Below are 22,201 nucleotides of genomic sequence, written 5' to 3'. Positions count from 1 at the left end.
AAGAGTGGCACCGACCCATTCAATGTCCTCTCCTCAGTCATTATGAATATATTTTATAGGAATGTGGGGTTTTAAATGTGATTGATATTTTGATTCTGCTTCACTATTAGTTAAGTGTACCATTAAAACTTTCCATGGCTGACACAACCAATATTTGTTTAATTTAATGGAATTGAATGGCATATATTTCAACCAGTAACGGGTAAAATATAGCCTGATCTTCTTGATGGAAGAAATGTTTGTAGCTAATGTTAGGAGAACTCAAGGTCGTGGATCTATTCCCATCAGTATAATGATTGTGGACATTTTGAAATGAGGCAAATTAATGACAAGTTGTAGTGATGCTCTTGGGATGGTCTTTTTACAGAGGTGAGTCCTGCAGTTGTCCTTGTTAGCTGGTCGTTATTTCCCTTAGAAAGAAGATAACATTTAAGCAAGGATTTCTTTGGGACCTTTCTTCATTGGCTCCAGCTACAGGTTATTTTGTACAGTTAGTACTTGATGTACAACCACAATTGAGCCCAGAATTTCCGAGGCTAAGTAAAGCTTAAATCAAGTTCACTGTTAAGTGAATTTTGCCGCAATTTACAACCTTTCTTGCCACAGTTGTTAAGTGAATTACTGCAGTTGTTAAATTAGTAATATGGTTGTTAAATGAATGTGGTAAAGTCCCATTGACTTCACTTGTCAGAAGGTCACAAAAGATGGTCAAGTGACCCCCCTCCACCCAGGACACTACAATTATCAAAAATATGAGTCAATTGCCAAGCATCTGAATTTTGATCAAATGACCACGGGGATGCTGCAACAGTCTTAACTGTGAAAAATGGTCATAAATCACTTTTTCAGTGCCATTGTAATTTCAGACGGTCAGTAAATGAACTGTTGTAAGTGAAGGACCACCTGTATTTGATGGCCCTTAGGACAAGCCACCTCTTGTATTCCCAATAGCAATAGTCCTTAGACTTGTATACTGCTCCATAGTGCTTTACAGCATTCTCTAAGCGGTTTACAGAGTCAACATGTTGCCCCCTATAATCTGGGTTCTCATTTTACCGATATCAGAAGGATGGAAGGCTGAGTCAACCTTGAGCCGGTTAGGATCAAACTCCTGGCAGTGAGCAAAGTCAGCCTTCAATACTGCATTCTAACTACTGGCTCAGGATGGGTATTAGGCAGATAAATAGGTAGATAAGTAACCGCAGGGATCAAAGGTAGGTGAAGCTGAATCACTATTCCATGAGCCTGGTGGCGCAGCAGACTAAACTGCTGCTGTTGAAGTAGCACTTAGCTGCCAGCTGCCTGCAATTACTGCGAGTTCAATTCTCAGCAGGCTCAAGGTTGACTCAGCCTTCCATCCTTTCGAGGTAGGTAAAATGAGGACCCGGTTTGTGGGGGCAATAAGTTGACTTTGTATAAAAAAGAACACCACTTAGGGGGGGCCAAAAGCCCTACTAAGGTATATACAAAAGTATGAAGGCTATTGCTTAATGCATTGTAAGCCGCCCTGAGTCTCCGGAGAAGGGCGGCATATAAATTGAACTAATAAATAAATAAATAAATAAATAATATTCAAAATTCAAAACAGTATCCCTTGGAAATGTCAATTCAGACTCAACTGACCAGAACCAGCTGGGAGGAAGAATAGGCAGTTCATGATCTCAGGTGTGTCAATCCTGATTTCAGGAAAGGTAGTGAATCAAAATGAAGCACTGATTAGTCAAAGTGATAAGTGTATAGACTTTTAAAGGTATTTTAATCCTCTTGCCTTGTCCTGTATTATTTACATCTTTTTGCCACAGCTTTGCCTACCCTTCTCCCGCTGAAGGTTTTGGTGCAGGACAAATATTGATCCATTTAGCAAGATGTAATTGAAGATTTCTGATGCATTGGAATGGGTCATATCACTTTGGATTGTTTGAACTGGAGGTAAGTACATCATAATATAAGTATACAAATTAAAATAATAATAATAATAATAATAATAATAATAATAATAATAATAATAATAATAATAATACACTCACACAATTCCGGTACTGATTCTGTAATGTCATGTATGTCCACGCCATCCAAATCCTCATTTCTCCAGTGCCTGAACATACAAATTCCCCCTTTGCTTTAAAGGCTTTGAAGTGCAGTTAAACAACCTCAAAATAGGTGTTGCTTCTATTACTCTGTCCATTAGCTTCTGTATCAGCTGCAGTTTCTGAACTGTCTTTGTGGACAGCCCTACATAGAGTCCTTTGCAGTAATCTAGCCAAGTAGCATTTTCTTGCTAGGCTGTAATGGATATATGAGACAAAACTGGACAAATTCCCCTTTTGTCATCATGTCAGCTTCCACCAGAAGGTGCCAAAAGGACCCCTAAAACCAACTGAACACCTCTTTTAGCATAAACTCACTAATTACTGGAGGGATGTTACTGGATGGCCTGAAAGGTTACAAACAGGAACTCCATTTTGGTAGGATTTAATCTGATTTTAATTCTCCCCAGCCCCATAACAATCACATAGCTTCCATTCAGAATTTCTACGGCATTTCTAGTTCTGCCTGGTGTGGCAATAAACAAGGAATGTTATTGACATATTGATGACACTTTGTCTAAAGTAGACACTAAATAGTGTAGGGAGAGCCCTGTGACTATCTACATGGCAGCAACCAAGGGCTGCAATGCTCTTGCCCCAAGACTCCTGCTTAGAACCACCTAATCAGGCAGGAGTGGAGCCATCATAAGAATGCCAAACTCTTTTAGGTGGATCAGAAGGATACCTTGATCAATAGTACAGAATGCTGCCAAGAAATTTAACAGGACTACATTTCCTTAGTCAAAGTTCTGACAGAGATCATTTATCAGAATGACTAGTACTGTTTCTGTACTGTGTCCAGAGGTGGTATTCAGGCAGTTCATGCTGGTTCGTACCAGTTCGGGCAAACCAGTAGCGGCGACTGCGGGTGGGCCTGTTCACCTGCCCCGGCATAATGCCATCCTACTTAGCCATGTTTTCAAGGCTGGGCACATGCTTGGAAGGCACGCGCGCAAGCAAAGTGTATGCATGGAAGGTCGGGTGCATGTGCGGAAGGCGCATGCGTGTGAAGCGAGCCTGCTCGCGCAGGGTGAACTGGTGGTAAGAATATGTGAACCCACCACTGACTGTGTCTCAGATGAATCTGATGTGCAACTAGGTAATCCATTTTCTTAACATCGTCTATAGCTGATTCTCCGCTACCTTCCCCAAACCTTTCCTCCAAACCTTTATTGAAGGAAGGGAAAAGTTGTAAAAATCAGCCTGATCAACAGATGGTTTCTTTAAGAGAGGATCTACCACTGCTTCTTTCAGATGTGGGGTTATAACATTTTCCATCAAAGAAGCATCACCCTCTCCCATGCTAGAAGGAGCACGAAACCTGTCTGAAGTCTTAATAATTAAAAGGGATATAAAAATAACAACAGACTTGACTTGGATATCTTTCCCATATTGGATTTACAAAAGAGACTGTTAAGAGATTTGAAGGATTTTGTGAGAAGAGACACACAAAAAATGAAAAGAAATCAAGTTTTGGGACATTATTTGAAGGGATTAAAAATGAAGATTGTTAAAAGTGAGAGGAAGGAATATTAAGTTGGTGTATTTGATCAAGGTTAAAATACATATGTTGTTATCTCTTGTGGTCTGTTAATGGCTCATCAGAACTGAATGAAGAGGATTTAAGGATTTGTTTATAGAATATAGGAAGAAAAATCATTTGTTGTATTTTAAAAAACAGTGATAAGTTACTATAATTGTGTATACTTATTATGATGAAGGGGAAAATCATTTCTTTATATATTTCTTTTGTGTTTTCTTACCACTTTTTTCTTTCTTTTCTATTTTTTCCTATTTTTTATTTTCTGTACTTTCTATTTTTTATTTATTCTTTGATTATTTTTTTTTGTATTTGTAACTTTTTAATTGTAATTTTTAATAAAATTACTATATTTATTTATTTATTTATTATGTATTGGTTTGATTTATATGCCGCCCTTCTCCGGAGACTCAGGGCGGCTTACAATGCGTTAAGCAATAGCCTTCATACTTTTGTAAAATATTTTGGGTTTTTTTCTTTAGGGACCTTCACTATAAATCCCACTACAAATCCCAATTCAAATATTGGGATATTCCAGCTTGTTATTAATTCATTCTTTTTGCAGATGTCAGAATCCTCAATGTCTTGAAAATTAGTTTATAATATGCAACATTTAATATCTAATCTAAATAATAATAAAAAAATAATTTCCTAGTCCAAGTTCTCAGAATCTCACTGGGCTAACAATGACAGTAACAAACAGAGAGATAATTTCCCTTGCTATACTGCTTTTCTGTATCCAGAAATAATATAAAAAATGTAATTTATCATAGGAATGGATTTTCTATTTCCTCTTCCCATCTTGATTCATAAACTAAACCAACTACCTTCTCAACCTTGAATTCAAGCCTGCAAATTCCTTTCTGGGTAAACCTGGAATTCAAAACAAGAAGTCATGCTGGTACATTTTAATTTCTTCTTAGGATTTTTTTTTTTTTTTTTTTTTGCTAATACTACCACAAGAAGGAAGTTGAGAAAATGTTGCTCAAAAATCCAAAATCTCCAGAAATTACCAAATTACTAGAGAAATCATTCACAATATTTACCTTGGTTGCTATGGTAATCTTAAAATACCATTCCTACATAATAAAATAAGAAACATGTGTTTCTTCTATCATGCATTTAATTCCTACTCAACCATAAATTTCAGCGGGTGGCCTTGGGTCAGCTACCATCTTTCAGAACATTTGAGGAGAGATACAAGCGAAAGAAAAAAATCAGTTATCATCTCAATATCATTCAGCAGAAGAATCATTGGATGGAGGGATCTGTAAATTAACCGATCGCAAGTATTTTTTTTTAAAAAAAGATTGAACGATGTATAGTAATTATCGATGTTATTATTGTTAAAGAAATACGGCATCTGTTCTGATTTCTTTTTTCTACCTTCATTCTGGATGAGTTAGGAAGAGAATAGAAGCATAGTGAGTCGCATGAGAAACATAATACTCAAAATGAGTTGTAAATAACTTGAGAAGATAAATGATTTAGTTGTGCTCACATTCATCCAGCTTTTGATTCTTCTGGAAGCAAACTCCCCATATTTGCTTCCAAAGAAATCTGTGGAGAAATTATTTTTCATCTTAAGATGGGACCACCCAGTGAGTTTGTGACCAAATGAAATTTGAATTAGCAACTTTCCAGTTCACTGCTCTTACCTAATACCTTATATTAAGGCTTTCAATGAGCTAAGACAAAATATAGCTAGATATTATATTAATATTCCCGGAAATAAATTTGAAATACCTGAAATAAATTTATTTCTTGTCAGCATCAAATTTATGCAGTTAATGATCAGAAAACTTGGGTTCCTCTCCAAATGAAGTTCCATCTCACAGCTATGTGTGCACTCCTTACCCCTAGGCTTAGTTTCCATTTTTGTTTTTTATACACAATTCATGAGCATAAATTCAATTATCTTCTTCACTGAATACTTGACGGATGAATGATGACAATGTGTTCAATAATATGGACAGTTTTTCCCCAACGGTGGAATTCAATTTTTTTACTACCGGTTCTGTGGGCGTGGCTTGGTGGGCGTGGTGTGGCTTGGGGGGCATGGCTTGGTGGGCATGGCAGGGGAAGGATACTGCAAAATCTCCATTCCCATCCCACTCCAGGGGAAGGATACTGCAAAATCCCCATTCCCTTCCCACTCCTGGGGGAAGGATATTGCAAAATCTCCCTTCTCACCCCACTCGGGGGCCTGCCAGAGGTGGTATTTGCAGGTTCTCTGAACTACTCAAAATTTCCGCTACCGGTTCTCTAGAACCTGTTAGAACCTGCTGAATAGCACCCCTGTTTCTCCTTCATCTTCATCTATGGTTCCAAATCATAATTGATATGCAGTTTTCAAGTTATAATCATAGATCTACTGGCAAAAATGAAACACAAAATAGAGAAAAGCGGGACTTTATTAGATGCAGTAATAAGCCTATTCCAAAAGCTGGTGGCTAGCATTATTTCTTGTTAGATTGTTTTTGAGAAAGAGACTGTATTGGCTATTATTTTCAAGGGAAATATACACAATGCAGCAAAATACTGTAAACTCATTGCCAGTGTTCTTGACAAATTTGCAGTGGTAGTAAGGCTGTAAAACCAATGTCAATAACTTTTTAATTAACTAAATTTTAAAAATGGCAATAAGAACAAATATCTCCATAAAAAAATAATAATGGAGGAAGTCTTGCTACATTTGTATGTGCCCTTTTCAAATTTTTTTACAATAATTTATGTTAAAGTTTACAAATGCAAGGATTAAAAACTAATACAAACTAAGAAAAATATAAAAAGTAAAAAAGTGCAAAAATAATAAAAAATAAAAAGATATATAAATAAATGACTCCCCTCTCCTTTCAAACAAGCACAACAAGATGGGCAGCAAACAAATTTAACCAACAAATATATAAATAAAACAGTAACTTATCACCTCCTGTTAGGTCAATAAAAGATACCTTCTTCTGATATCTTATCTTTTATCAACAAATTATAAAATCTCATCACTCATATTAAATATATCATTACGGTATATAATTTAGCCTTAACCAAATAAAACAGTTTTATATTGCTTTTCTTTACTTTTAAGATAGTAACATCACTCTCTAAAAATACAGCAAAAGAAATCTCTTCACATACCTTATATTTATTAATAAACAAATCTTTAAAGCTTTGACATTTTGTCCTGGTTTTAAAAAAGGTTATTAAATGCTACCAAAAACAAAAACATATTTTTAACTTTGATCAAGTAAATCCATTTTATATTCCTTTTGTTTACTTTTAAAACAATTGACGTTTGATTCCTTCAAATAATGACCCACAAATTGATTTCTTATCATTTTCTCTCTGTCTCTTACTCTTACTCTTCATTTGTTTAAAATGTTTCTTTTATAAATCCAATATAAGAAAATTATCCAAGTCACTGTTCTGATTTATTATTTATATGTCCCCTTTAATTTATCTGCAACAGCTGATTTCATTCGTAAGTATGGTATCTTTTTCCATATCATTCTTGTAGTCTAGTAATTTTAAATCCATTTTCAGATCCTCATGCAAATCAGTTTCTATTTTGTCCAGTAAAATCTGTTTCTCTTCTGTAGTGTCTTTTAAATCTGTTTTTATAATAACAGGTAATATTAAGTATAATATCTGAGTGCATTGTTTGCACATAGCCTTGAATTCTTCCACAGTCAAATACTTGTCCTCCATTGTATTAATAGATAATTTGTTCTTGAATTGTCATCTTTAGTTCTCTCAGGTTTCCACTTAGTTAAGCTTCAAATTTGCCTTATATCATGTATTTTTTCTAATCAATAACACTTTTTCATAGGATGATTTCTTAGAGTTAATTTTAAAATCTACACACACACACACACACACACACACACACACACACACACACACCGGTATTTGTAAAATTATAAACAACCCACAGGAAATATGCATTCAAGACCATCTGGTCCCTTAATATATTTATAACTTTTCAGAAACAACATTCTAGTTATCATTTTGCTGTTTACTCAAAATGAAACAATTTTCTTTTGAAGCTTTCCTTCAAGGATAGAAAGAAACTCACCTGATGTAATGAACCATATCCTTCTGAAGGTTCTTAACATCAAAAAACTATTAACAAGCAATTTCCTAAGGTGATTAAGAAAGAAAGTATGCAAATCCAGTGTCCACTTGAAAGCTCCGAACTGCAGACTAGGTGGGATAATTATCCCCTGACTTCTAGAGTTCTAAAAGCACCAGAGACTGGTGTCTTATGATCTTCTTGTGGAGAACCTCTGTATGGAGCACTTGTAGGCAATCCTGGTCCCATCTTTGCTCCAGAGAGGAAGAGCCAATCCATTTACCAGCTCCTCTTTCTGCTGTGCCTGTGAGCTTCACTCTGCAGAGCTGTCTTCAGTCTGCCATTACTTCCCTGGAAGTTGTTTCCTCCTCAAATATTTATCCAAATTTCTCTGAAACTTTTGTCTCACCATTAGTGTCAACTATAAGAATTCTTTTTTAGTTCTCAATTTCAAGAATTCAGTCTCACATTGTTCCCACAGGATAAGAGAGGTTTTTTATATTGTTCTAAGCTCTAAGGTGGTTTGTTTAGTTTGGGTTTAGCCTGTTGTACACATCCAGTCAATTGTTGCTTATCCACTCAACTTTGATGAATAAAGAAATAATTTAAGATGGTGGATGATCTCAGCCCAAGCAACAAATAGAAAAGGGTTTTGTTACTAAATGAAAACTACAAATTGCTATGCCAATGACACTTCATCCTGAGTTGTGAGGCCTTTATTTATTTGATACAATTGGATGCCACATAAGATATGACAATATAGCAAGCAAAAAGCATGTTCATTTGATAACTGTTTAACAATGGTGTGAAGTTATAAAAGATTAGTATTGCCCTAGTCTGATCAGAAGTAACCTCTAACATCTGGTACCAATTGGCTCTTGCTTTGCAGGTGGTCTTGTCAGAAATTCATCTGGTAAATGAAAAACATTCCTGCCCTTACAGGTGGTCCTAACAGTTTATGCTTCAGTCACCTTGGCAATCTCCTGCTTTGATTAAACAGATAGTTTCTGGGCCCAGAGCTGTGAGTCTGCCAACATTGGCATTAGTTGAAAAGAAAACAGAGATTATCAAGTATAATGAGTGATATGGAGGAAAATATACTTTGTTGGTCCTTCTAGAGGACTCTGATATGGACAATGCTGGGTTCTGGGGTCACGTGGTGAGGAAGAGAAAGATTTGGAAGTTTCTGGAATGTAAGAAAGAGGAATGCTATCAGCGACAAGCAGAACTACAGTTTATAGAATATGCCCAGAGGCTATATCTTAGTAAAATTGTGCTCACCAGTAGTTGTTTTGGCACTAATATCCTTTAGACCTTATGTGGAATTTAATTTTATTTAAAATGCTTGGCTTTTGTCTGACTCACATAAATCATATTGAGTGAGATAAAAGAAATATTTGATCTTCATCATCTAGAAATATATAAAGGCATATACGTCAGAGATGCCTGCTTTAAAAATGTCAAACTAGAGGGAAATTAAATATGTGGATTTCATATGTCAGGCAGAGTTAAGAAAATATTGGGTACAAAGGCGGGGGTGATCAGCCTGCAAAGATTGAAGAAAGCAAACTGCAGTGTATCTTTTAGTGGAATTCGCCTTCAAATTACAACAAACCTTCGAAGATTCATAAGATAATTAAACCAAGAAAATCTTTTGTACCTCTACTTCCCCAAAGATTAACTACTATCATTAGCTATTGAAAGGTGTCCATCACTATATTAAATAATTAAATCCTTATACTGAAATTAATGAAACCTATACTTAATCTAGCAATAATAAATAAATAAATAATCAATTAAATATAAGATAGGTCTGACTTTGGTACCTCTTCTTGAAGGGTAGCTTAAATTGTTGTAGATCAGGGGTTTCAAACTCGTGGCGTCACGTTGTCATCATGTGACGTATCGCGACTTTTTCCCCCTTTGCTAAACCGGGGGCATGGCCAGCTCATGATGCATCCGGCCCTCAGGCAGCAAGTTTCACACTCCTGTTGTAGATAAAAAAGAATAATTTCATTCTTATTCCTTTCTTCAAACCTCTGTTTTATGTTATTTACTTAGAACATGGCTACATAGAAATAAGGGAGGGGGAAATCTAATGGAGGATCAGAACAGATATATGGAAGTCTGAACATTTGTGTATGTACATGCATATATACTGTAAATCATTAGGAGTTTCCATTGGAAACTGGTATTCAGAAAATAGTTTGTTACTCATTGCATCCCTTTCTATGAACATACTGTAAGGCAAATATACTTAGAGTAGCCATTAAGTATTGAATTCCCTTTCCTAAAACAGTTTGGCTATGCTGTCTTGATATTGTTTCCTTCGATTAATTCCATGATCACAAAATGATAATGGCAGCTGAAATGATTTGTTTTGAATCTATTAGCTTTCAGTAGGAAAGGGTAGGGAAATATGTACTCTTCCTGTTGACTGAAAGTTAATTGCAAAATATTTGATGGTGTCCATAGGTTTTGGATTGGGTAGAGACTCCATTTTTCACCTTACAATTAAAAAAATAGAACAAGATTATAGACACGATCTTCATAATCTCACAACTGAAGCCTGTATAAATCACACATTTATGATTTTAAAAAATATTGGGAATTATATAATTTGAAAGATTATTTATCCATCCATCCATCCATCCATCCATCCATCCATCCATCCATCCACCAGAAGAGCAAGAACCAGAACTAAATATCTCCCTCAACACCCAAAGCAGTAAAAAAAAAGAAGAAGGAGAATACCAGAGGTGGGTTTCAGCACGTTCTGACCAGTTCTGGAGAACCGGTAGCAGAAATTTTGAGTAGTTCAGTCGTAAAAATTCTGACTGGCCCTGCCCTTATCTATACTCTGCCTCCCAAGTTCCAGCTGATCGGGAGGAAATGGGGATTTTGCAGTCACCTTCCCCTGGATTGGGGACAGAATGGAGATTTTACAGTATCATTCCCCTGGAGTGGGGTGGGAATGGAGATTTTACAATATCCTTCCCCTGCCACGCTCACCAAGCCACACTCACCAAGCCATGCCATGCCACGCCCACCAAGCCACGCCCACAGAACCGGTAGTAAAAAAAATTGAAACCCACCACTGGAGAATACGGTATATGCTGCCCATCAATTCTGGGTGGCTCACAAAATTGTAAAAAGATAAATCTAAAAACAGTTAAAATTAAGAAGACTTAAATAAGAATGTAAGTCACAATGTGACTTCTCTAATACTAAGGCAGCAGCTTGGCTCCAGTTTAGCCACAATCACTATGTCCAGGACTGAAGTCATAAAAGCATTTTTAGGAGTTGCTGGGATAAAAGTATTGTTTGGACCCTCTACCATATCATAAATTATGACAGTAGGGTAGCCTATTGATCTTTGTGTCTGCTCTGAAGAACGCCACGTTGCTCTTGATCGTAACTGTGATGGTTACTCCATTCCCACCGATTTGTATTCAGTATTCTGTCCTCTGGACTCTTATATTAGATCATAACTCAACCAAAGATTTACCACCCATCAAGTCTGGCAGGACATTACCTGTTGTTGCTAAGTTTTCTCCACATTGTTGTGAATTCCAGGAATCTGAGTTACAGATTTTCATTATGGAAATATTGTTTCAGGCTCTGGCATTACTTTTTTTTTACTTACGTATACATTTCAGTTTCAATATTGAAAAATTGCTACCTCTTTTTAAAAGCTGTGCGGTTTTCTTGCATGATAATAATTTCAATGCAGCTATTTCATAAACTCTTACGGACAGCTGGAGGAGACATTTACTAAAGGAAATAAATTAACTTAAGAGAATTACATTTTAATTTCTCTTTTCTCTCCACTAATGCACATCCCAACAGAGATGAGTAATGCATGTGACATTTCTTCCTGTCCTCCTCCTCCTCCTCCTCCTCCTCCTCCTCCTCCTCCTCCTCCTCCTCCTCCTCTTCTTCTTCTTCTTCTTCTTCTTCTTCTTCTTCTTCTTCTTCTTCTTCTTCTTCTTCTTCTCCTTCTCCTTCTCCTTCTCCTTCTCCTTCTCCTTCTTCTTCTTCTTCTTCCTCTTCTCCTCCTCCTCCTCCTCCTCCTCCTCCTCCTCCTCCTCCTCCTCCTCCTCCTTCTTCTTCTGGTTCTTTTCGCTGATTACAAAATCATGGGGGGGAAATCGCCAATGATTAAAGCAGAGGTTTTTGTTTTTTTAGTTTTTTGTAATATTTTCATGTTTTTGATCCTTGTTTCTAATCTCTCAAAACAACACAGGTTTACTTCGTATTTCCAGATTAGGATAAGGAAAATTGAGTCAAACCATACAGTAATATTGGGTCCTTTTCACTTAAATATATTCTCTGTTGCAATACCTTCTACCAGCTATTGGTACTGCTTTGCAATTTAGAAATAATGCATTTATTTCTATGTGCAACTGTGCCTATTTGTATACATGCTTATGCAATTTCTTGAGCTAGGAATGGCAACTTTGCTTTAAAGTGTGGAACAAAATGCTCTGACCTCCCACTATAGCATTATTTGTTCTTCATTTCAAACAGGAAACAGAATTTTCTTGAGTTCTACGCAATGCTGCCTGCTTTTTGAAAGACTCTGAAAACCTGAGCCTTCACCAGGACACAAGGATCGGGAAGTTTTATGAGCCCATTCTAATTGTTTGGGTTGTTGTTGTTTTTTTACTGATTTTTTATTTTATTTTAAACAAAACATAAAACAACCATCATTCATTACAATTGCAAAAAGTATGTCGATCGGTTACAAATCTTTTGTGCTTAATCCCATATTCATAATTTACAAGTTATCTAGTTTCTCATATTTATCAATCTGTTACATCTCTTCATATTATTATTCTCATTTTTCCTTTATTTAACAATAGCATTTTCATCCCATAAAAAAACTTTTTCATATTTCCTCGTTTTTCCAATTTTTAGCAAATACTATACTAGCCGCTGTTAATATATTCACAATCAAATATCTCAGTTCTTTATTGTATGTTTCTGGCAAAATCCCTAATAAAAATATCTCTGGTTTAAAGTCTATGTGTTTCTTTATCATTTTTTCCAACCATGTGTGGATTTTAGTCCAATATCTTTTTGCTTCTACGCATGTCCACCACATATGGTAATATGAGCCCAGTATCTGATGACATTTCCAGCACTTTTCAGATTTATTCTTGAACATTCTGGCTATTCTCGTCGGGGGTAGATGCCACCTGTAAAACATCTTATACAAATTTTCCTTACATGCTGTTGACAGTGTCATTTTATAATTTTGCAACCACAGTTTTTGCCATTTCTCTAGATCAATTCCATGACCAAAATTTTTCCCCCAATTGTTCTTCCAATTTTACCTCTAATAAATAACCATACAATTTTTTAATTACATAGTCATCAGAGCCTGTTAAAATTTTGCCTAAGTTAGTCACAGTGTTATAAAAACCTTCTGTCTTACTATCTTCCTTGAACTGGAAGAACAAGGTTTAAAAATGAATTGGTTTTCTTATTTGCAAATACGTTCTAGATATGAGGAAAATTGTTTGGGTTGTTTGAATTGCCTCTAGGTGCTATATATTTTAATGTATGTTATTTTTTGGTTGCTGTTTGTGGCTGTTGGTTGTGCATGCATGCTGCCCTGAGTTGAACCTCAAGCAAGTAGCTCTATACACTGATGTCTATGGAGATTCTCAGTCATCCAGGTCATGGTTGTCCCAAAGGTGCTTTTTCAAGAGGCAACAGGACTTTCTGAAGATATTTCACTTCTCATCCAAGAAGCTTCTTCAGCTCTGACTGGATGGTGGGTAACCATCCATCCACAGGTGAAGAAGCTTCTTGGATGAGAAATGAAACATATTCAAAGAAAAACCAAAAAGTCCTATTGCCTCTTGAAAAATCACCTTTGGGACTTTAGATACTGAATTAACAGAACGAGTAGTCAGGTAATCTTTGACTTACAACTACAATTGAGCCCAAAATTTCTGTAGCTAAGCAAGACAGTTGTTAAGTGAATTTTGCCCCATGTTATGACCTTTCTCACCACAGTTGTTAAGTGAATCACTGATGTTGTTAATTTAGTAATATAAGTGAATATGGCTTCCCTATTGACTTTGCTTGTCAGAAGAGTGCAAAACCTGTTCATTGGGGAACTGCAATTGTCATAAATATATGCCAGTTGCCAAGCATCTCAATTTTTGATCATATGAACATGATCACAGTTACGACCATGCTACAATGGTCATAACTTTGAAAAACAATCATAATTCACTTTTTTTAAAAGCGGCATTGTAACTTTGAATGGTCACTAAATGAATGGTTGCAAGTCAAGGATTACCTGTAATTAAAAAAAATTCTTCCAACCTTTTTGTCTGTGTCTGTTCCCCCTCTTCAGTGGGGCAATCTGGGGTCTCCAGAGCTAGATGACGAATCAATACTAGTACAGGAGTATACATTAAAACACGGTGACAGTTCTTTCCCTCCTTTCTCTTTATCTTAGTACATTTGTTTTCCTCTACAAGAATAAACGTAATCTGAATTGCAGAAGCTAAGCAGTGGGACCAGCATGTATTGTTCACATAAGTCCCTAACCATAAGGCAAAACATTAATTCCAACCTTCTTGGAAACCTTTATGTGAATGTAACTGCCCGAAAGCCCTACTAAGCAGGTATATACAAAAGTATGAAGGCTATTGCTTAACCCATTGTAAGCCACCCTGAGTCTCCGGAGAAGAGCGGCATATAAATTGAACCAATAAATAAATAAATAAATAAATAAATAAATAAATAATAAATAAGAAATCTATGACTGTATATACATGTGTGGTAAACAAATAAATAAAGGTGTGCACGTGCTGTAAGTTAAATGTGCCCTTAAGCTAAATTTGATTATTGGTGATTACATTCATGTTGTTTTATTAATGGTACTGCAGAAGTGGTTTATTTAGAAGTGGTACTGCCTTCTGTTTATTTATTTATTTATTATTATCGAGTCTAAGCATAGGTCCTGGAATTGCCCCTTACCCAAGGACTAACAAAGACTAAACGTGTTTAGTTTCTGAGATTAGACAGCTGCAAGCTCACACTTCCCAAAATATGAAGAGGCAATGGAAATTCTATACCTGTTTGTGGACTTAAAGCCGGTGTCTTTTTCTCTGTCAATATATAGATGATAATAAAGATTATCTGTGTGAGTGATTTTGTGGCAATACTCTAAAGCTCCTGTGAGCGACAGCTCTTAGCATTCAATTCAGGATCAGTTTTGGTAACTTTTTACACCGTATAAGCATCAACAAACCAAATGGTAACTTGGTAAAATAGTACTTCACAGAGCTTCCTGTTACGACACTTGAAGCAGGACCCCAGCAAGATTTCTGTTAGATGTAGGGCTGAATGCATGCGGGAAAACATAGAGGCTGTCTTTACATAATGGGATATTTGATGTACTACAACAGAAATCTTCCTAAGAGAAGACTGCCAGACAATGATTAAGCTCTTGGGACAAATGCTCAAATTTGTACACATTTGAGTGGAGTCTGTTATTAACAAAGTAATTTAGAAACATATGGTTGAAGCTAGTACTGTAGGTGTATTAAAGAGATCCAAATTATGAGTGAATGTCATTTAGCTAATAAAGTAGTACCTATAGTTGGCTAGCACACCATGTACAAAAGTACTGGCATGTTTCAGACTACGATGACTCAAGCTGGAAAAAAAAAGGTCTATAAATACTAAATCAGGAGATGAGAGAGTTACAAAAAGTTGGTCATGGATATAAAGAAAAATGATCTTTCTTTTGAGTTTATCCAATAAAGCTGATGAACAACTATATATAAAAAAAAAGTCAAGGAAAAGTTTGTGTTTCTTCGTGCAAGAAAGAATTTATAATAGTTTGCTCGTCTAGACTTTAGTTTAATAGGACGTTCTTGAGAAGTTAAGTCTTGTTTCTTTCAGGTAACAGGTAGGAGATTAAAGATGATCTGGTATTAGAACTGATTAGACAAATTTACAGTCATGAATTAGAAGAAGAATGAAACACTCTAAAGCAGGGGTCTCCTACCTTGGCAACTTTAAGACTTGTGGACATCAACTCCCAGAATTCCCCATGGTTGGCTGTGGAATTCTGGGAGTTGAAGTCCACAAGTTTTACAGTTGCCAAGGTTGGACAACCCTGCTCTAAAGGTAGCCCTTTACTAAAAATGGATCTTCTGTGGGATTTGGTTCATTAAGAGAACCTGGGTATTTGCTTTCCATTTCTTTGAAATGTAAATAGTGCTTAATGGAAATTTCAGAAACATTCCATGGATTATATCACAAGGAACATGTCTGTTACCATTAATTGTTTACACTTGTTTGAGATCTTTAGCCAATCATGGGTTTCTGATAGGTAGCCTCTGGTTATAGTCATGATGATTATTTGATGACTGTAGCTTTTCACTGTCTGTGGTGAATGAGCTGTCACAGTTTATGGCAGATGGTCATTTCTTTGTCATTGCTCACAACCTCAGATGCCATGAGCTTCAGCAGAAGCAGGTGTGACACAAGTTAGAAAAACAGGTCATCTCTTGTGTCCAGAGTTTAAAAATTCCTCTATACTCATTAGGATGTTATGTATACATACCTTTCTTACATTAAATCACACTTTGAATTATGTGTTCAAAATGTTGGAAGCATATGCTTAAAACATATACAATTTACAAAGCATCAGTTAGAAGCTTTGTAAAAACAACAACAACAGCTTTTGTGCTTTCTGGAAATACTGTATGACTCTACCAGAGATGGAAGCCGTCCTTTGTGATCTGTCCTGCCAAATTCAATGTCAAAATACAGCTTGAAAAGAAATTCGTGTCTCTTGGCCCACAGAGACTTCTCTTTCTCCATTTGCGCATTGTGATAGCAACTAAAAATATTTCTTTCAAAACAAACTTTGGATTCTCTGGTTGTCTGCTCTTTTTTTCATTTAAATGACCTTCTGGTTTTAGCAATTCTGATAATTTCATTTTATGGATGGTTGATTATTTTTCATTTTTCACTTGATCTGTAAACTTTGCTGGCTGCCTTGAGAGACATAGAAAGAAAATGGGGTGTTTTTGTATTCATAAAATTAATGAGATTATGCCTATCTTTGCAGAGTTGTGGTAGCCTTCTAGTAATTTGGAAGGGAGAGAATCCAATAAGGATGTTGTACCATAATCTTACCTTCTTACAAAATGCATTAAAAAAGACCTGCATTTCTTCTGAGAACATTCAATATTTTTTTAATACTTATTAAGTGGCACCTCATTTAATTAGGAAAAAAGATTCAGTTAATTAGAATATCTTGTACAAGCAATACCTTGTCATATCTAAATATCTAATCTGTATAATCAAACTACTACTTCCCCTTAAATTAATCCACTGAAAAATTAATTTCCATAATTTCCTTTTGACTAGCTGCTGAGTATTTCATATTTAGTGATTCAAATGAAGCAACATTTCATTCAGATTACAACTATAGCATTCTTTTAAGAGATTCCTTGCTAATAATTTTTTTCCCTTGGTATAATCTTGTATTAGTTATACTGCAGAATGTGATATGTTATTTTTCCTTTCTTTTCTCTAAAAGGCTTGAAATTATTATATTTCACTTCTGCTATAAACAAATAGCCTAACATTTTTGTCTGAAATCTTCCTTGGGGTCAGATTTTCATCTAAATAAAATCCATAACTATAAAAATTGTAGTGAAAGAAACCTTTTAATCTACATTTATGTCTGATACCATTGGTGTCATTTACATAAATATATAATTGATGCTTTACTTTTTGTGCAGTTATGTACAGTTTTTCTGATCTGATTTTGGGAACAATTGGCTTATCTGTTATTTCAGAGATTGCTGAAACACAGCTTTGGTCTGTTGCATCTGAGGCTGTTAAATGGAAGTCCATTAAATTGAGGCTTCAATGTATTCAAATTCACAACTGGATAATTGGATCTAGAAATTAAGGCCACAATCCAACATCCATTTACCTAGGAATAAAGCCCATTGAAGCCAATTGGCTGACTTCTGCGTGCATGCGCACACATGCACACACACGGAAACCCACAGAGTTTTAAATCATATTGTACTTACAGGAAATCTATTTGAAATCAACAAGCATAAGTAAGAATGATTAAGCAATATTATTTTAATTATGGTTTATTTAATAAACCATAGCTATCCATTTCACACATAATGCTAAGCCACAATGGTAGGTTCATATTTCACAGTAAGTCAAAAACAAAATTTAATTTAGTTACACAATTTATAGGGCTATGTGTCTTGCAAATGTGATTATGGACAGCTACCATAGAATTAAAAGAGAGAGCAAAAGAACATAGCAAGAATAAAAATCCCAACGTAAGTAGTACAACTGAGGCTAACCATAGTCATGTTCATATCCCCAAACCATTACAAGATGGGTTCACTCAATGCCCTGACCTAATGCCCTTAGGAAGAGCCAACAGGAATGAGCCATCTTAATCCTGAATGATAAGATGTTCCATAGGGCAGCTGCCATGACAGAGAAACCAGTACTCCTGGGTCTTTCCAGATGGCATTATTTCAGAGAAGGCACTTGAAACAACATTACCCTACCAGATCTTATGGGATTGGCAGAAAACTAGCATAGATAAGCAGTGCTGCAAGTCTCCTGCACCATGAAGGACTTTATAGATAGTGGCCACCATCTTGAATTGCTCACAGAAGCCTATGCAGCTTAGAAGCTGTGTTGTTACAAGGATATAGTGTGGTGCTGGGTGGGGATGAAATCCCCTGCCCACTGGCAATCTAGTACATAGTTAGAAGGCTGCTGAAAATATTCTTTATAATTGAAACACCACTTTGTCTAGGGCAGAGGTGGTGAACTCTGACCCCTTTATGACTTGTGGACTTCAACTTCCAGAATTCCTGAGCCAGTATGGAAGTTGAAGTCCACAAGTCATAAAAAGGCCATAGTTCCCCACCCCTGGTCTAGGGTCAAGTCTCATGGTATCGATTTGTTTGTTGCACTCCAGTATGACCAAGAAGTCAAGTTTACAGGAAGGTTAACAGGATTGAGAGATACAGAAGAAATCAGTAAGAGATGATAGCTTGATAAAAGATGGTTTTAATGCAAACTTCCCCAACCTGGCACCTGGTAATTGTGTTGATTGCAGTTACCAGAATTCCCAGAGAACATGGCATGAAGATGTTGGCATCTGTAGTCCCAGCACATCTGGAAGGTTCTTAGTGAAGAAGGTTGTTTAAAGCAAAGTGTTTCTGCCTATACATTGTCATCCAAAAATGTATAAAATGCATATCATAGTCGATAAATGCGGATGGAAATCCATCATTTTAATACAGTACAATTTGTAATGCATAGCACACACTGCCAAACGCTTAGTACAAAATAGAGTTGACAATGCCATAAGTACTGCCAGAAGAATTATTTATTATTGTAGCAATATTATTCTCCATGAAATGTACTTTGCATTTTATTAAAAAATCTGTCACATATTTGGCTTATATTGGCAGTTCTAAAAAATCACTGTTCTTCTGAAAATGTCTGCATCTTTTTTAAGGAATATTTTTGTCACTCCAATATGCTTGGGAAGTGGAAAATGCAAAGGTTTAATTCCAACAACTATACGTGGTTGAATTTTTGGATTCATTAGGATTTGCATGGCTACTTTATGCTCCTGATTCTTCATGCATTGATACAAGCTAGCTTTTATCTTTTGCAATAATATAAAAGATTCTATTTTTCTAGAATCCTTTTATGCCCATAAATGTATTACTGAAAATAACCAAACAAGGCAGTTACTTACACACCTAAATCTATAGTATTATAATATATACAGAAAGGTTATCATTCACTTTTATGCTTATTTTTACACCTTATAGTGATGCTTCATAATTTACATTATCTAACTATTCATACTCAACAAACCTTGATAGACATATTTTGTCAAAAGCTCCATGACAGTTTAAAAAACTCATTTTTTGCAGTCGTGGAGAATTATCGCTGGGAAGATGCCAGAAACCTACAGACTCTAAGAAAGGTGAAAATCTTTCCTACAGCAACAACATATACATAATTAATGCTGTTTTATCATTGTTAAGCTGCTTCAAATAGGTCTTTTCCTGCATTACTTTGTTGTATAAACCGGCAATTAGCATAAATCCAAGGAATTTTAAATCTTGTCAAAGCAGAGGTTTATTTATTTATTTAAAACATTTATACAGCTGCCCAGTTCATAACTGATTCATAATATTTGGAACACATTATGAGGTTTCTTGGACTCCAATGACATTTTCCATTGTTTGTTTGTTTGTTTGTTTGTTTTAATTTAAAAGAACTCATTTATTATAGAATTAAAACAATTAACCACTGGAAAAGAAATAAGAATAAACTTCGTGCCCATTTCTATTTGTTAATTTTATAGAAATACTAATAAGCGAGAAAGAATTTGATGCAGAATTCTAAATATTAGCATTTTCCTTATTAATTTGAAATATAAGCATCTATGGATCTTTCCATCCTTCTCTAGGAATATCAGACTACACGTTTCAGATTATGTTTAAAGACAAAAATTATATGTTTTGTTCAGCTTTTGAGGTTTTTAATGACATTTTGTACTTTTAATGTGCTGAATATTTTGTATTCAGTTTTTATCCTATAATTTTATTTTATACTAGCAATGGTTTTATGTGAACATTGTATATAATTTTGAGTATTCAATGATTGAAGAATATCTTTAAGCAGATAAATCATCTCCATCAATTTATTTACTGTATTTTTAAGCTCCGCAATAACAAATCCATTAGTCAGATTAGAAAAGAATTAAAAACAAAAGAATAAAATAGCACAAGGAAAAAGCAGTATAGGAGAAAAATGTGAAAAACATCATCATATAATTGGATGAATGAATGAATGAATGAATGAATGAATGAATGAATGAAACAAAATTCCATTTCTTGACAATTGAAGTCTGTTGTTTCCAGATTGATATATCATCCATGGATTAATTAGATGCTTTGGAACATATCCTCTTAAAGAGGTTTTGGGAAATGGGGATTAACCTGTTCTGTAACAACCCCCAATCACAGACTCCTTGAGAGATCAGGTCATCCCATTCTCCTAGATTTTCTTGGGCACTAAGGACTACTATTCTATGGGCAAACTCTTGATTGTTTTAAAAATTGTATGGTTTCATTTTGTTCACAAAGTATTGCAGTGAGTAGCCAAACAAAACCTTATTCACTCTAAAAAGTGCCAGACACTGATCCCACATTCACTCCAGATATGCCCAGTTCATAAATCTGCTTCAACCAGAGGAATCCACACCTTTCCTTCCTAAATAAAGCATGTCTGATGATATATCAGAAGCAATGGATGGAAACTTCTCAAGGAAAGAATAACCTAGAAATAAGGAGAAATTTCCTGACAATTTATCCTGACAGAACAATTTATCAGCGGAGCAGCTTTCCTTTAGAAGTTATGGGTGTTCCATCACTGGAGGTTTTTGACAAAAGATTGGATGGACAGCCATTTGTTCGGAAAGGTATAGGGCAGTGATGACTAACCTTTTTGCCATCGTGTGCCAAAAGTGGGGGAAATGTGGAGGGGGGGTCGCTCGTGCGCGTGCCCACACCCATAATTCTATGCACCCAGCACCCCACGTATGTGTGTGCAACCTCCCTATGCTCCCCCCACTTTTGGCATGCAATGGCAAGGTAGGCCTGTTTTTCGCTCTCCCCAGGCTCCAGAGCCTTTCCAGGAGGCTGGGGAGGGCAAAACCCCACTCCCCCAGAGGCCCTCCGGAGGCCAGAAACAGCCTTTTTCCTGACTTCCGGTGGGCCCAAAAGGCCTGAAAATCAGCTGGCTGGTGCGTGGATTCACGCCGGAGCTGAGCTCACGTGCCCACTGATATAGCTCCGTGTGCCACCTGTGGCACGTGTGCCATAGGTTCGCCATCACGGGTATAGGGTCTCCTGCTTGAGCAGGTGGTTGGACTAGAAGACCTCCAAGATCTCTTCCAGTTTTGTTATTCTGTTTTGTTTTAGAGTTAGCAGGATGTCTTAGAGTCCTTCTCTTTCAGTTAGACAGAAGAACCGCTAGTAGTTTGGGAATCCTTGCTTCAAGAAGACAGGGGAGTAAGTGACATTACCTTGGACCTAACAAAGAAATTCTTCCCAGCCTCATCCTTGCTGGTTAAAATTGTTTTATCAAAGCAAAAGTGGGGAACAACGCAGACAGAGCAGTAAAAAGTAGAATATGGAGAGATTGGAGATATGGGAGAGAAAACATAAAAACAAACAAACAGAGCAATCAGTCCCCATTGGGCGCTGAAGGAGCACACAAAACTGTCTTCTCAAGGACTTGGAAATATTGTATGGATGGAAGATCTTCAAGTCAATGGGGAAAAAAGTGCCTAGATCTTTGGCAAAAAGTGAAATTAATTTGTTTGAGTGAAAGAGAGGGAAGGACCCCGAAGAGAGCTCAGAAGCCTCTAGGAAATCACAGGAA

At 36.1% G+C, this 22,201-nt stretch overlaps 1 long non-coding RNA gene across 1 annotated transcript; it reads left to right on the top strand.

The window, feature by feature from the left end:
* The first annotated feature begins 1,802 nt into the window (after window positions 1-1,802).
* Window positions 1,803-12,720, top strand: LOC148115154 (uncharacterized). The gene is made up of 2 exons (XR_015732270.1): window positions 1,803-1,929; window positions 12,227-12,720. It is a non-coding gene; the product is annotated as an uncharacterized LOC148115154 (long non-coding RNA).
* The last annotated feature ends 9,481 nt before the right edge of the window (window positions 12,721-22,201 follow it).

The sequence above is a fragment of the Pantherophis guttatus genome, chromosome 2, assembly GCF_059756535.1.
Source record: "Pantherophis guttatus breed Tessera chromosome 2, ASM5975653v1, whole genome shotgun sequence".
NCBI lineage: Eukaryota > Metazoa > Chordata > Lepidosauria > Squamata > Colubridae > Pantherophis > Pantherophis guttatus.
Note: the sequence above shows the minus strand (reverse complement) of the source record. Positions and strands in the feature narration are given on the sequence as shown.